Consider the following 16,530-nt stretch of genomic DNA (forward strand, 5'->3'; position numbering starts at 1 on the left):
TTAATCTTATGAGAATCCCTTAGCTCTAGTTACGTTCTTTTCTTCTAATCTGTGCACTCTCTGTAGTTTCAGTGGAAACCCCAAGGTGTTTAACAAGCCTGTCAGGAATCCAGGCACAGCTTAGCAGGTTACATCAGGCTCATGGTCTCTAATGAGGTGGCCGTTGGCGAGAGTTGTGGTCTCAGCTGAAGTTTCAACTGGGTGGGTGCAGGAATGTCATCCATTTCCAAACTCACTTCTATGATTATTGTTGACCTTGGCCCCCCCAGCATGGTCCTTTTCCCAGAGTTGCCTCATCACATGACAGCTCGCTTCCCCCAGGGTCATGAATCCAAGGAAGAGTGGGAGTGAGAACTGGCCCCCAGTAGAGAAGACCCAGTTGTTTTATCACTTAATTTTGGAAATGATATATCAGAATCTCTGCCATATTCTATCTTAACAATGGAGTCATTAAAGTCCAGGCCATATTTAAGGAGAAGAGGATTACACAAGGGAGTGAATACCAGGAGGTGGGAATCTCTACGAGCCATCTTAAAGATTGCCTGCCACACCATGTAAGGTTTTATAATTAATAAAATGTATAACAACATTTTGTCATTGTGTACTCATATTTTTTAAAAAAGATTTTATTCATTTATTTGACAGAGAGAGACACAGCGAGAGAGGGACCACAAGCAGGGGGAGTGGGAGAGGGAGAAACAGGCTTCCCGCTGAGCAGGGAGCCGATGAGGGGCTTGATCCCAGGACCCTGAATCATGACCTGAGCTGAAGGCAGACGCTTAACAACTGAGCCACCCAGGTGCCCCTGTGTATCCATTTTTATTCAGTTAGCTTGACACATTCTTCTCCTCACAATAACCCAATCAGATTGGCAAAACTAGTCTCAGAGAAGAGACAAGCAAGATACAGACAGCCTAAGTGACTTGCCAGCTAAAATCGCAACTTTGATCTTCTAAATTCTTTCTTGTATAATCAAAGGGTAGCACATTCAGAAGGCAAACTCCATCACCTTTTTCAGGTCTCAGCTGAATCATCATTTTCTCCAGAAAGATTCCCCAATTCTCCAAGACTAAATTTGGTATACACTTCAGGTGTTATGTTAAGTCTCTGTTGTTGCCTTATTACGGTAGTTAATACCCTGTACCGTAACTGCAACATACTTGTCTGAATAATAACTACAATACAAGCTCTTTGAGGGCAGATATGGTGCCTTACTCACTGTTGCATGTCTTTTTTTTTTTCCCCTAGAAATCTACGAAGAAGAATTCACCTCAGGGTCAGTCAGTAGTGTTGATTTCTATATGCCTCAGAGGGTATCCTATTTACTTCTTTTTTTTTTTTAAGATTTTATTTATTTTTTCGACAGAGAGAGACACAGTGAGAGAGGGAACACAAGCAGGGGGAGTGGGAGAGGGAGAAGCCGGCTTCCCTCGGAGCAGGGAGCCTGACACGGGGCTCGATCCCAGGACTCTGGGATCATGACCTGAGCCGAAGGCAGATGCTTAACGAATGAGCCACCCAGGCACCCCCTATTTACTTCTTTAATGTGAAAATAAAAATTATACTGATGTTTGATGAGAAAAGAAGAGAACAACAGCCAATGAGTGGTATAAAAAGATGAGAGAAAAGACTAGAAAAGAATTTTCTAAAAGACAGCTTTCTTCTTTGTAACACTCGTGTTAGCAGATTTGCTCACTCGCTGGCCTGAGGATTATTTAGTCTTAAAATATATTTCCAAAATGAGATGGAAATAAGAATGTTAAGAACAGGTTGCACATTAGCGGGGCAGTGAATCAGTGCACTGTGGCCTCTCCTCAGGTACTGGGCCTTCCCGCTGGGCTAATTTGAGAAGTCATGACAGGCATTGTTTGACAATGCAGAAAGGTCATTTTTGACAGTCAGTAGTTAATTTTCTGACTTATAGCACTTGCTTTTTTTTTTTTTCCTTTCTAAATCTGGAGATGATGATTCTTTTGTATACTTTGGCTTTTCACTCATTAGATTCTCTAGGATTGCCAGAGAGGATTGTCAAGAGTCTTTTGAATGACAACATTTCAGCACTTTTTCTGAACATTGAGGAATATTGTTGCTGGGGCTTTTGGAGGATGGATTATTTTCTTGGCAGGTAGTATGGCCTCCACAGGGCTCATTAGACTTTCTGTTGGGAAGATCTAAAGTGCACAGTTGAATACTGTCATAAAAAAAGAAGTGGTTTGGGTCTAATTCCTAATGGAGCTGCAAAGAGTACAGCTCCTTTTTGATCTCTGAATTCCAAAGTAAGCCTTTTATAGTTGTCATATTATTGACTGCTCATTCCAGAGCCATGGTTCTTTTTCTTTCTAAATCTTTTATGCTCAGAATGTTATTTTGATGCTTAGTATACATGAGCAGATTTGGCACCCTTGTGTATTTAATAATATCAACATTTCCTTCTAACTGGTGTGTGTGTATTTCTCACAAAAGGGCTTTTCTTGGCAGGACCTGGTTTCTCCAGGTTAAACAGTCATACATCAAACTCAGTTTCTCTTCTCTCTATTCCTTCTGTAAGCATTAAGTTACAATATCCCTCATTTGATCACTGACATTGAAATTTTCATGAATGATGGTCTTTTGGTGGTATGGATGGTAGGAATGATTTCTCTTTTTTGGTATAAAAGTTAATTTGCAAATTTTCTTGAGAATGAAAGTTCGGTACACTTGCATGTTCTAGATGATGACAGGGCTGCCGAGAAAATGACAAGGTCACTATACATGTAAAGCTTTCATTTCTTTCCCATTTACAACTCTTTCACATTTTTTTAGAAAAGATATAATTTCAAGAAAAAATAGTTTTATTCCACTCATGAAATAAACCATGTATCCATTATTAGTTTTTCCTCTCTGTTGCAAATAACCAATCAGTATGCATTGAACCACACAGCATGAGTTCAAGGTTTATAATCACAAAACAGTATTATTTATATCCATGTCACAAATTAATAAGTATATGATGAGGGATAGCATTTTAAAATGTTGGATTTTAAAATGAAAAATATGGTGTAGGGAAGGTTTTTTAAATAATATCAAAACATTCAGTATTTACTTGGATTAATAGATCCGATTGTGACTATTTCTTTCTCCTTTTTGTTAATAATTATTTCTCTTTCAGTCAATCCCAGCCTTGTAGTGTATCTGAATATCTATAACCTATAGCCCATTTTTGTTTATAATTGTTAAAAATTAGACTTGCTTGGATTTAACAGTTTGTCATAACATGAATGAATGAGGAATTTTTTTTAACAAGAAGATAAAAGTAGTATGAAATGAATGCCTATACAAGGAACACAGAATAGTGTAGCAATTCCAAAGACATCATAGCCACTCTTGTAAAGTAATCCCAAGCTATGTGTTCACATTTCCATGATAATCTTTTTGTCTTATAATGGCACCAGACTGTATTATCTATCTTCCCTATTTAAAATAGGGAAACAATAATGCTATACCAGTTTTGAATGTCATTTTGTAAAAGGAAAAATAGTCACCTAAAACCCTAAACCCTAACTAGCTATTCTATTTTTTGCATGTTAGTTTCTAATCTTTATCTATTTCCATCCATATTTTCTACATAACATATATTCCACTTAACATCAGATCCTACACACTTCTTCATGTTTTTGAATAATCTCCATACTTAATTTCATGTGAGTATAACTTTTCAAAGGAGACTACTTATGTTGATAGCTAAGGAATTTGTGTTTCTTTTTCTCAAAGAAAACAGAGAAAGGTACAAATACCAATTAGCTACAAAATCACTGGTGTGGAACTGCTGGCATGATGAAGATTTGGGCGGACAGAATTTCAAATGCTGAGTTGGCTGTGCTGAATTGGGACTTCTCTTCAATCAGTACCTGTAAGTACAAATGCCACACGCCTGTCCTTGCAGGTTCCTAAAAGTAAATATTGCAATGCAAGTTCAGACTCTGTGAAGATCAAAGGAGATTCTATTACCTGAAGTCTCTTCATTATCTTTAAAAATCTCTGGACATGTTTTGAATTATGATGATTATTAGGATTATTATTTTGTCACTAGCCAAAGTATGAATCAGTAACAACAACAAGAAAAAAACAAACAACATTTTCCTTCAACATATTTCCTTAAAACATGAAGTGAAGAGTCACTTTGAATGATTTAACATTATTAAAAGTGTATCTATGCACTTGTTGCGATGAGCACTGGGTGTTGTATGAAGTGTTGAATCACTGTCCCCTACACTTGAAACTAGTATAACACTGTATGTTAACTAACTGGAATTTATTTATTTTTTTAAAGATTTTATTTATTTATTTATTTGAGAGATAGAGACAGAGAGAGAGATAGCGAGAGAGAAAACTAGCAAACAGGAGCATGGGGGAAAGGTAGAGGGAGAGGTAGACTCCCCGCTGAGAAGTCCTACACTGGGCTCAATCCCAGGACCCTGAGATCATGACCTGAGCTGAAGGCAGACGCTTAACCGACTGAGCTACCCAGGTGCCCCAACAAACTGGAATTTAAATAAAAACTTAAATAAATAAAAATGAGGAGCACAGCATAAAGTATAGAGATGAAGAATCACTATATTGTACACCTGCACCTGAAATTAATGTAACATTGTGTGTCAACTATACTCAAATAAAGAATTTTAAAAAATTTATCTATTCGAAAATTTATAGTTTTGTAAGTGACTTTATAATTATTTCTTTTTTTTTAAAGATTTATTTATTTATTTATTTGACAGAGAGACACAGCGAGAGAGGGAACACAAGCAGAGGGAGTGGGAGGGGGAGAAGCAGGCCTCCTGCTGAGCAGGGAGCCCAACATGGGGCTTGATCCCAGGACCCTGGGATCATGACCTGAACCGAAGGCAGACGCTTAACGACTGAGCCACCCAGGCGCCCCTATTATTATTTCACAAGTAAAATAATTTCTTGTACTCTATTGGTAATGAAACATGATGTTTACTTTATAGACCTAGTCCTAATTAGAATAAAAGCTTCATAAAATTAGCTGTAGAGCTGTCTAGGAGACAAAAAAATAAAATTAAATTAATGTAAATCATTCATTCATGTGTTCACTCCATGAATATTTACTGAACCCCTTTTTCGTGTGTAGTAAGAATATAACAAAGACCAAAACTATGTCGATCCTTGCCTTCATAAACTTAAATATTCAAAGTGAAACACTTTGGAAATTGAAACCTGTTAGGAATCACATAGTTCTGTTATTTATTATATGATTGAACAGAAAAAAAGAAAAGAATGGACTAAATATTTAATTTCCTCGTTTTCTTGTGCAGAGGATAGTCTTTCTTCTTAAGGCCTGTCTAGAAAATTAAGAGCTCGGGGTGTAAATATGTAAATGGATTATCTTCCTCAGTGGGGTTGGATAATCTTAATTTAACAAGAATTTCAACTCTGTGGTGGTGCTCAGCTCCCACTGAGATGTTCATTTCGTTTCCAGAGTGATCATCTCTAACTATGCCAGCACAACGTGGCTCTGTTTTGGGCAGATGGTGAATATACCTCATCTGCAGGTATGTGTGTAAAGAGGCTACTTTGCTAACATGCCACATGCATTTGCAATTTTAACAAATATCCCCCTACATACGTATCAACACTGATACTCCGACTATGGGCAAGAAAGCTCCATATTTGCAGTAAAGGTGGAGTGAATAATATCTTCTCTTTAGATGTTGGCATCTTATACAATAAGGTCTAAGGATCAGAATAAAGCTTTGCTCTTTTTCTGTATTCATGTGAAAAAGACACTGTACTATCTGCAGTGTTTCCTACGATAAATGTGCTTCACTAACTTTCGAATATGGATATCTTTAATCTATCTTTAAAGGATGAGCCTAATTATTTTGCTATTTTTCCTGCAAGATTAATAGCTTAAAGAGAAAATCACATGGAAATCCTCCTCCAATCAAAATCACTGTCGGGGGCCCCTTCATCCACTTAATCCATATTTTTGTTATTTTTCTTCCCTCTGGTAAGTAAAGACATTCAAATGTAAATATATTCCAAAGCAGCTTTGTAAGATCAGGGAATTACTAAAAAGATAATCTGAGAGATAGTAGATGTGCTTGTTAATAATGATTTCAAAATTTGTTTTATTTTATATGTTATGTTGTACCTAGTTTTTTAATTAAGATATTTATTGTGTACCTAGAACTCCAGATAGAAATAAAAGGAAGTACAAAATGTGATTCCCCAAATAAATTCAAATTTTAGCTGAAAGAAAAACACACATCTCTCCAGGTGTCTTATTTAAACCCAAATGGGAAATTTGGTAATTTGTAACATTGGTGGGTTGGAAACACCTAGTTGGATATGGCTCCTTTGTTGAGTCAGAATCTCCAGTGGAAACAAGTTCTAGACGGAGCAGGTTGAAAAAATCTTGAAAATCCATCTTCTAAGCTTTTTAATACTTCTGATATTACCCTCTGGCAGAGTACTATACATTCCTATTGAGTTTATCATGATAGTCACCTGATTTCTGCCTCTGAATTCATCCCATTTCCATCTGAATCTGATCTTTCACACTGAAGCCAAAATAGTCTTTCTAAAATGTGTCTCCAGGTGCCTGGGTGGCTCAGACGGTTAAATGTCTGCCTTCAGCTCAGGTCATGATCTCAGGGTCCTGGGATTGAGCCCCGTGTCTGGCTCCCTGCTCAGCCGGGAGTCTGCTTCTCCCTCACCCTCTGCATTCTGCCCCCTGCTCATGCTCTCTCTCTCTCTCTCAAATAAATAAATAAAATCTTAATAAAATAACTGATTCTTAAATCGCTCTGCTTAAAAACTTTGATGAATCCCATTGTTCTTATAATAAGTCAAAACCATGAGTGTATTTTCGAGACCTCTGAATGATGTGGGCACTGCCTGTAACTCAGCTCATCCTTGCCCAGTGCCCCTTCACATTCCAGCCTCCAGTAGAAATGGATTCCTGAGAGTTCTTTGAATGCATCACTCTCCAGGTTGTACTTGAGCCTCCGGCTTCTCCCACGCCCTGACACATCCGCCCTCAGTTCTCCTCCCACCTCGTGGACCCGATTAATTCCTCAGACCTGAGATTTAGATACGATCTCACAAAGGAAGGATTTGGGTTGGCTTGTCTTTCTCTGTGTGGCTACAAGGTCTGTACCAGCATGAGCAGCACATTCCTAATGTCCTGTTTTAATTTCCAATTTACCCGCCCGCTAGTCTTCCAGCTTTCTAGGGAAAGGTGCCTTCGTGCAATGGCGAACGGGGGAAAATAACTGTGCAGGCAGCGTAGAGCGGTTAATGAACCATTAAAGGTTTGGGACGATGAGGGTACTTGGAATTCTGTCCTAAAAGAGCGAATTGAAAGAACAGAAAAGCAAAGCAACGAATCAAAGGTTCTGGGAAATTCAGCCAGTTGCAAAAATAATTCCACGCGCTCTCCTCTCTCCCCTCAATTTCGCAGAGTCCCCTGCGGGCAGGTTACGGTCACATGACTAATTCTGGCCAGTGGATCGAGCAATGTGTGTGGCTTCAAGGACGGGGCAGTTAAGAGTCGGTCTGCTGTTTCCATCTCTTTTTTTTTCCTCCGTCAAAGTGATCCTGAAGGCCACATACGGCAGGGAGCCTAGTTTACAAGACTCAGAAAGGCATCCTGACCCGCATGAGAAAGAAAGAAGCCTCGATCTGGATAAGCCACTGAGATTTCAGGGTTTCTCTGATTTGGTCACTAGAGTTAATTACCCTGATTAACACAGGGAATAATGAGTGTCTTCAAGTAGTTTGAGAAGCTAGTCATGTGAAGAAGTAACAAATCCCTGAGGAATAGAATTAAAACCCAAGATAAAACCTATGCAAACAAATATTTTTAAAAGACAAACCATTTTGTAATCATCCGAACTCTACAAAGATGAATTTGACTCTGTTAAGAAATAAGCATTGCCGCTGTTTGGACACGGTGGAAACACTGCAGAAGGGATTGAAGCCTTTCACAGATGAGTGGACCAGCATTCCAACAGAGGACTGCAATCCTCTGGAAGAAGCAGTAGGTTTTTTTTTTTTTTTTAAGATTTTATTTATTTATTTGTCAGAGAGAGAGACAGAGAGAGCACAAGCAAGGGGAGCAGCAGAGGGAGAGGGTGAAGTAGGCTCCCCACCGAGCGAGGAGTCCCATGTGGGACTCGATCCCAGGATCTTGGGATCATGACCCCAGCCGAAGGCAGATGCCCAACCGACTGAGACACCCAGGCGTCCCAAAGCAGTAGTTTTTAAGAAGAGGAAGGATCCCTAGCAAGGCTGCCTGGGAAGGCCCATGTTACTACTTTCTCATGGTGGCAAGAATATATATACTAGCCTCCCCTCTGGAAGCTGCTGCCACCCAGCAATTTACCTCTCACCCCACTGTGGCCTTTGATGAGCTTGGAAGCTACCTCAGGGTGCAGATTGTCCCTCCAATCATCCCTTCGCCAGTGCTCATGGCTTCTGACTCTGGCCTCTCTAATCAGCATCTTTTCTGCATTTCTCTTCATACCTGCACCACTACTTTCTGGAGCCCCATATCCATCATCCTGGAATTTCCAGTCATGAACATAGGACCTTAAAGCAATGTGATCTTGCACCTCCCATCCTAAAACTCTAATTACCTTCAGTGCTACCTGCCAGAAACAGGAAATGAGTTGGTTCAGTGCTCTGATTTGTCCATTTTTAACTCACTATATACTACAGTAACAAGGGAAGAACTGCTCTGAGGCAAATTTGCAACTGCACTTCCAGGTAACACCCTGTTAGGAAGGTAAATTCAGTTGTCACCCATTTTATTGATTCTTAACTCAATACACTCTAAAATGGATGGACTCAGTAGGCAGCAAGATAACAATCACTCAATTATTCAAAATGTATTTATTGAGCACCTACTATGTACCAGGTATGCCAGAAGTATACTTGCACAGATGTATTACAGAGTTCCTACCTTCTTAGAACTTGCATTCTAATGGGACTGTAGAAAATAAATAAGGGTGGGGTGGGAATAAAAGATAAGTATTGATGAGCAATATGAAGATGTGCACAATGCTATCGTAGAATCTGACTGAAGTACCTAATTTATTCTGGGTAGGTTGCTAATATCCCAGTAAGACTGTTGGATTTAGCCAGGGATCTTAAAAATTAAACTCTTCATATTGTCCTCAGTCTATCTCACAAGCTGCCATATTTTATCAGACAATTACCACCAAAACCCCAAACAGAGGGATGCATATTGTTGGATCACAATCAACTAGGGTAGCAGTCTGGAAAGGACGAGAAGATGCAGCATCTCTCTGGAAAGAGGAATGAAACAGAACTCTTGCCAATGCAACAGCCAAGATTCAAAATTCAAGAAATTTTCAGAAAAAGGACAAAACAGAGCTGTTCAACCATAACAGCTTATCCCAGGCAGAGAAAGGACACAGATGGACAAGGGATTACTGCCATGTGCAACCCAATGCCACTACCTACCGGGTCAGGGCTCAGCAGTGCTTTGAGCCGCCACGCAGGACGACACCCAAACGCCATACGCCATAGGCAGCCATATGCAAACTCCACTGAAAGGCCGGCTGGTTGTCTCTCTACTTTTTAAAACTGGCATTTAAAATCACTCTGGCAGATGGAAGAAAAGTATGTAATAAAAGTTGACATTTCATTTTATTCTGTATGTTTGTTAAGTTAATTCTGTTATCATTCACTGGGAGATCAGTACCAAATGGTAATCAGGCTGTGACAGCTCAGAGCTAATGTAAAGGCTATACAGTTTGGAAGGGCCAAATTGATATTAAATGATAGGCAACAAGTAATCAGAAGCATGTCATTACCTTAAGAAGTTCCAGGGTGACATAAAAGGTAAAGACAAAGGTATTATGGGCTAAATCTATGTCTGGTCATGTATATTTTACAACAGCATTTTCTTTGAGTTGTACATTTGAAGAAAGGAAGGAAGGGAGAGGGAGGGAGTGAAGGAGGGATGGTGAATTTCCATTTTTTCATTTGGCCAGAACTCTCATATATCTCTTTCTGTAGTAAACCAGCATTCTCTTTTCTAGTACCTTGTCTCTTTCATTCAAAAGGCAGCTTTTAAGCAGAGAACCCTTAGCCAAAGTCTGTTACTTCTAACTCAGAAATATACCACTTCACACATTCAACTCAGATAATTAAGTATGAAATGATTTAAAGTTTTAAATTATATTACTTGACCCCAAAAGTTATGGTAAATGTAGTTGGTTTTACATCATTCTTAGGAGTTGTAGGAGAATTAATTTTCCCTCCATAAATGGATTTTCTTTTTTTCTTGCTCCATTTATGTTATTCCATCTTTCTAGTTTTTTTTTTTTCTTTTTTCCCTTTATCCAATGTGTCACTGTAGTAGATGCTGCCAGAGCCCTGCCTCTACAGCCGTACCCACCACGGAGGTATGCAGTTCCTGTGCATGCCAGTGGCTTTTTAAATCAAGCACTTGCATTCAAGGAAGGCTGGAAATGCCAGAGTGTTAATGCTCCCAGGAATAACACTCATCCCTGAGGGGCTTGAGTTGATGGCCTGAGACCCCAGCCTCTTTGTCTCCTGGTGGGATTATTCTGAGATGTGTTCTTTATAGCCTTTTAAAGAACCCCAGATAAATTGAGTTCCACTTGTTCACATTGGTAACCTAACCGTAGCACCATCCTCCCTTCCCTGTCCCACGTTCAAACTACCTCACTCTGCTTGTTGGAATCCCTTCCCAAATAAACTACTTATGCCCACAACCTTTCAGGGACTGCTTTTGGGAGAACGCACACTTAGACTGTCACTGATGAAAACTACTTTATCAAGGATTTAAACAAGCACTTACTATGTGCCAGGCACTGTCCAATGTTTGCATGTAAGAAATATATTTTATTTACCTGCTCTTGAAAGTTCTTCCCTTTAAATGCCTCACCAGAATAAGATTGTTCCCCACACCCTGGGTGGGGGAAAATATAATGTCCTTATTTTTGGCTTGACAAATTCTTTGCTCTCTTTTACTGTTAATTTTCATATGTGTAACAAATAAGAGCCCAGGGGGACATGAGTCTGCACGCACCTGAGCCATAGCACAGCCCAGCACAGACATGGCTACCCTAGTGTGGCCCACTGAAAATCCACCCAAAAAGGAAAGTTCTAGGGGAAAAAAACAAAAACAGACAAAAAAACATTGGCAATGGATATGATAGGTAATAGGTTAATATTCTCAATATACAAAGCACATATACAAATGAAGAAAAAGTCATATATGAGGTTTTTTTTAAAGGCAATAAATAACATGCATGTGGCCCATAAACAGGAAGACTTTAACAATAATACCAGGTGTAGCGGGCTCTTTTTTTTTTCTCCAAGAATAGCTGTAATAATATCTCCCATTCGACATGTTCTTCCAACAATATGACCTTGATGTTCCTCGAACAATAGATTTCCACTGAAGTGATGTTACGTGACTTCTGAAGGTAGGCCATAAAAATGCCATGAACTTCCACCACACTTTCTCAGAATGCTCAGCCCTGGAAGCCAGCCACCATGCTGTAAGGAAGTCCCAGAAACCCCAGAGAGACCCACAGGAAGGGAAATTAAGGCCCCCAGCTGACAACTCTGGGTCAACACCTTGATTGAGTGAACCATCCTGGAAATGGATCCTTCAGGCTACAATCAAGCTGTCCTATTCTATGCTGCCTGGGGCTATCCCCACAGAGCCCCACCCAAATAGCAGAGTTGTGAATAAAATAAATGATTGTTGTTGTTTTAAGCTACTATGATCTGGAGTAATTTGTTATGTAACAACCAGTAGTCATACCTAATTTGATATCTGGAAATGGGCATTGCTGTAACAAACACTTAAAGTCTATGGTGTTGGCTTGAGGCTTTGGCAGGGCATAAAGGCTGGAAAGAGCTTGAGAAGATTTAGTGAGATCTTAAAAAAAGGGACCGGACAAGAGTGTTAACAGGTACATAAAGGACCTCAAAGCCCAAACACTGTTGGTGAGGGTTTAAAGAAAAATAAGAATGTTATGAATGAATAAGAATGAAGTTACTGGAAGCTACAGAAATGGGTTCCTTGTTATGTAGAGGCAGAAAACTTGGCAACACTATTGCCCACTGTAATGTGAAAAAATAGAAAATGTACCCCATTGAATATCGTGCTCTAGCTAAGGGGATTTCCAGGCAAAATATTAAAATTACCACCTGGCTTCTTCTCCTAACCTTGATAAAATATAAAAAGAACAAGATGAGCTAAAGAAAAAAAAAAAAAACTGTTAAATATCTAAGATTCAGGACTTGCTGGGCTGGAAAATCAAACTATTTCTCATTCCCAGTCTCCCCAGATGGCAAATGATTCTCAAATTAAGTATCATGGGAAAGATCAAATCCTGGATAGGACTAAAAGCTCTTTTGTTGACTTCAGAAAGTTCTAACATAGTGTCTTATAAAAAAGAAAGTTCAAACAAACAAAAGGCATTTTAACGACCTTAAGAGAATGTCTTGAGATTCTACCAAAAAATAGGGCTTGTAAGAATATAAATCGTTTTGTCATTTAGCTTCTTTTCAGGGAACCCAGGGAAGAAAAGAACCAGTCATAAAGATACTTCTACTTGTGGCTTTTGTGTACAGGAGGGAACCGCAACAAGATTTATAGAAAAGTCACCAAGATTTTTAAAAAGGATTGTTTTGGCACAAGCATTGCCATCATAGATTGAAAGGGGCAGAGACAGTACAAAATGAAAAAAAAAATCCTTTGTACCAGCACCATTTTATAGGCAAGTACAAGCTAAGAAGATATCTCAACTGAAACCACAGGCTTTTTCTTGTGAAAAAGGAAGAACTCAAGGAACAGGACCAAGAGATTGAGAACTCCTATAGAGTAAGATTGAGCCCTACTCAAAGAACTGACAAAATGTTTCCTGCGGGATTTCAGAAGTGCTGTGAGCCAGTGAATATTGTGTGCTTTTCATATCCCCACTTTTGAACAATTGTCTTATTCCTGTACCAGAATTTTATGTTTTGGGGAGAGGGAGCTGGAAGACATCATTTGTCCCTTTTAATTCATAAGTCTTTAGATTGAACTGTACCAAGTTGCTGCACATGAGTCTAAAGCTAATTTAAACGACGAAATACTAGACTGTGAGCTAATGCTGTAATGGGATAAAATTTTGGAAATTTTGAGGCAGGGATGGATGTAATTCCCATGTGAAAACTATGTGAATTGTTATGACCAGATGGTAGACTGTGGTAGATTGTACTCTGCAAAGATGGTTATCATCGGTATCTCTTATCCCACGTGGTCTTCTAACACTATCATCCTAATGCTCCTCCCATTGAGTAGTGAGATCTATGTCCCTTCCCAGGAACAAGGGCAGACCTTTGTGATTGTCTCTACCCATCGAGTACCATGCAAGTGATGCTATGTGACTTCCAAATCTGTGTGATACAAATCTCCCTGAAGAAAGAATGTATTAAGAGAGGTGGAATTATCATTATGGGTCATAGGAAAATGGAAGGCAGAAAATGATTTTGGCAATATTTCTCCAGCACTTTCTAAAGAAAACAGACAAGAAAGCTGACAAATACATTTCTTACTCACTGGAGAAATAGAACCTACTGTGAAGTAGGGAATGTTTGTAGGGTCTCACCATGGTTCAGTAAACCATCTATAAAACATTTTACTTCCCTTTCTCTGCTTCTGTGTCTACTGAGAAACTGCCAATTGCCAATTCAACAACCCCAGACTCTGTCATTGGGGAGGAATTGACTTGGGTAGAAGGATATCCTGGTTGCTGGATATGAAAATCCCTCAGGCTCAATTAGTGAAATAGCCATCTGGTTTACTTACGTTTGGTTAGTATGAGTTAATATTTATTATGGCCAATGAACTGTGATTATGTCATTGATTTACTGGATCTCAAAGGTGAGAAAAACACTAGAATGTAAAAAAAAAAAAAGCACTTGGGAAACCCATTTGACAAGGTTTTCTGTCTTCCCTTTCCATCTTTTCATCTGAACATTATTCAGTTTTTAGACTTCATGAAATGGATTTAGAAAATGTAGTGTTTATACAACAGGCTGAGTTGAAATGACAGGCAAGGGTAGATACAGGCCAATTAGTAGGCATTTATGATGTTAGAGACCTTAAATAGTGGTTTAAATATTTTCTCCAAAGGCTTTTGCAATAAAAATAAGCATCTAACTATGTAAATTGTATTTGTTATTTTAATACATTCATTACCAAAAACCTGTCAGATTTATCACTCCAGTCTCCTTTTGGTTGGACATTTCCTACAGTCTTTGGCAAGTGAAAATTGTCTTTGAACATCTGCTAGAAAAAGAGAATAATTAAATCCATATGGTCTGAAACCCCATGAGAAATTTTAGGATTTAGAAAATAGCACCTAGATCTAGTAAATATATACCCAATTTTTTTCTTTATCATTTTATGATCCTACTCTTTCCTCTTTGCCTTATCTGCCCTCACTCAACTTTTATATAGACATACCTTAGAAAATCACCATTACATGTGTTCAAAAACTTTCCAAATTCAAATCCAGAATCAGGTATGCAGTAAGGATATTTGACAGAAGAAAACCACGAATTTGCATATCAGCAAATGAGAGCTATATCTCTAGCATCCACTATGCCCCACCCTGGGCTCTGTAGTGGGTAGCTACATTCACCAAGACACCACACCGACTCCCTTCTCTGTGCCTGGGAATAGCCTGGTACCTCATAGTCTGCGTGATAAACTTCTGCAGCAGAATGGCTTAGTATGACATGTATTATTCTTTCAAAAGGAGATAGTCTTAAAAATATTTTGTGGAAAGTTCCCAACTACAGGTTAATACCTGATGTTCTTTTCCTTATCTTCCAAAGTGAAACAATATGAACTTTAAGAAATATATAAAGAATTGCCATTCATATTTAAACTCTATGAAAACATCATGATTCCAGTCCCCAAATCTCCAGATGACAATGGTTCCTTTTTTTACAACCATAGTGCTCACTATGCACTCTGAGCACATCCATATGTTTCATTACTGTTCATTAATGCCCTTTGTGTCTTTGAGACTGAAAGTTTCTTGAAGGTAGAAGCCATGTCTTATTCACTTCTGTTTCCCATGGCCTCCAACATACTTGACATTACTAAATATTTTATGAAGGAATGGAAATGAAGAAAAAGCAGAATAAGAGCCCAGAGACAGAGTGAAAACTACTCTATTCTATACTCTATATCCTATAAGTAGTATTGGCTTAGAATTATCTCAGCCTTAAAGGAGTATAGAAGACTTTATCAATTACCAGGATATCCCAGAGAAATGGCCATGGTGAATACTGGATGATTTCTGGGTCACTCAGAATTGTGTTCACCCTGGGTTAGTTTACAGTTTAGCTTACTGTTTATTTTCAACCTGGACTACATACTGTGCCTACTCTGAAAACCTCCCAGTGATGGGGATTTCCAATTAAATGCCTGATTTCAGATGAAATCTTAAGCTGAAAAAATGAATTCATTCATTTAATAAATAATAATTAAGCACCTACTCTTGGGGGGGGGCACTGAGACATAACAGAGGCTGAGACAATAAAGAGGAGTCCCAGTCCCTTCCCACTCTTAGGCGTGGCCTAGGATTGTCTGCTTAGTGAGCAGATTGGGAAAGTAAGGAAGAGCTGACATCGTCTGCTCCCTGTCCACTTAGCCCCAAGAGCCCCACTGTTGAAAACTGAGAAGTCAGCTGGAAAAGGACCTGTTGGAAGGTTTGGGGTCATTATACGGGATAAGACTCACCTATACGGCATTCAAGTTGTCAAACTGCAGGTTATTTACATAAACCTGTTTCCTGTTATCTAAGCAACAAAAATTACCTTTCAAATAATGCAAAAAATAAATCTGTGTTTGAATGTCTTTAGAATGGATGACAAAGCATGCTATATTTTCTGATCAAATGCGCTTTTCTGGGCATTACACATAAGAAAGCAGAAAGCCTCCGTTTATCATACATCACCAGAAAAGAATGTCTCCTAATTCACACAAGCCCTTCTAAGACCAAGTTTATGTTCAGGAAACTGGAAAGAACTTAAAGGTCAGTACCTGCATTTTCCAACTTTCAGTCTGGCATGGAATTTTCTTCTGAGTGGTAAAGAACCTGCTCGTGTCCTAGTTTATGTGTTTAGAGATTAAGAAAACAGACGTACAGAAAATGAGAAAAACACCTTTTGAAAAAATTTAATATTTCAGAAAGTATCACAGTAGTCCTCAGCACACTGATGAACTCTGCCATGTGTATTTTAATGATTACTATTGCTTTTATTTCAATTTACCACACTGAGGGCTTTCAGATTTCCATCCGGCGCTGGGCAGTGAAGAAAACAGAGCCTCGTGTCCTCATCTATAAAGGGAATATATTTTGACATCCTTGGGGTTGGGGGTCCAGCCCCCTAAACTACTCCCCTCCCCCATGAGTTACTCTTAGAGAACTATTTAACTTTGGCCCCACCTCTTGTTTC

The sequence above is a fragment of the Halichoerus grypus genome, chromosome 5 (genome assembly GCF_964656455.1).
Source record: "Halichoerus grypus chromosome 5, mHalGry1.hap1.1, whole genome shotgun sequence".
NCBI classification, from domain to species: Eukaryota; Metazoa; Chordata; class Mammalia; order Carnivora; family Phocidae; genus Halichoerus; species Halichoerus grypus.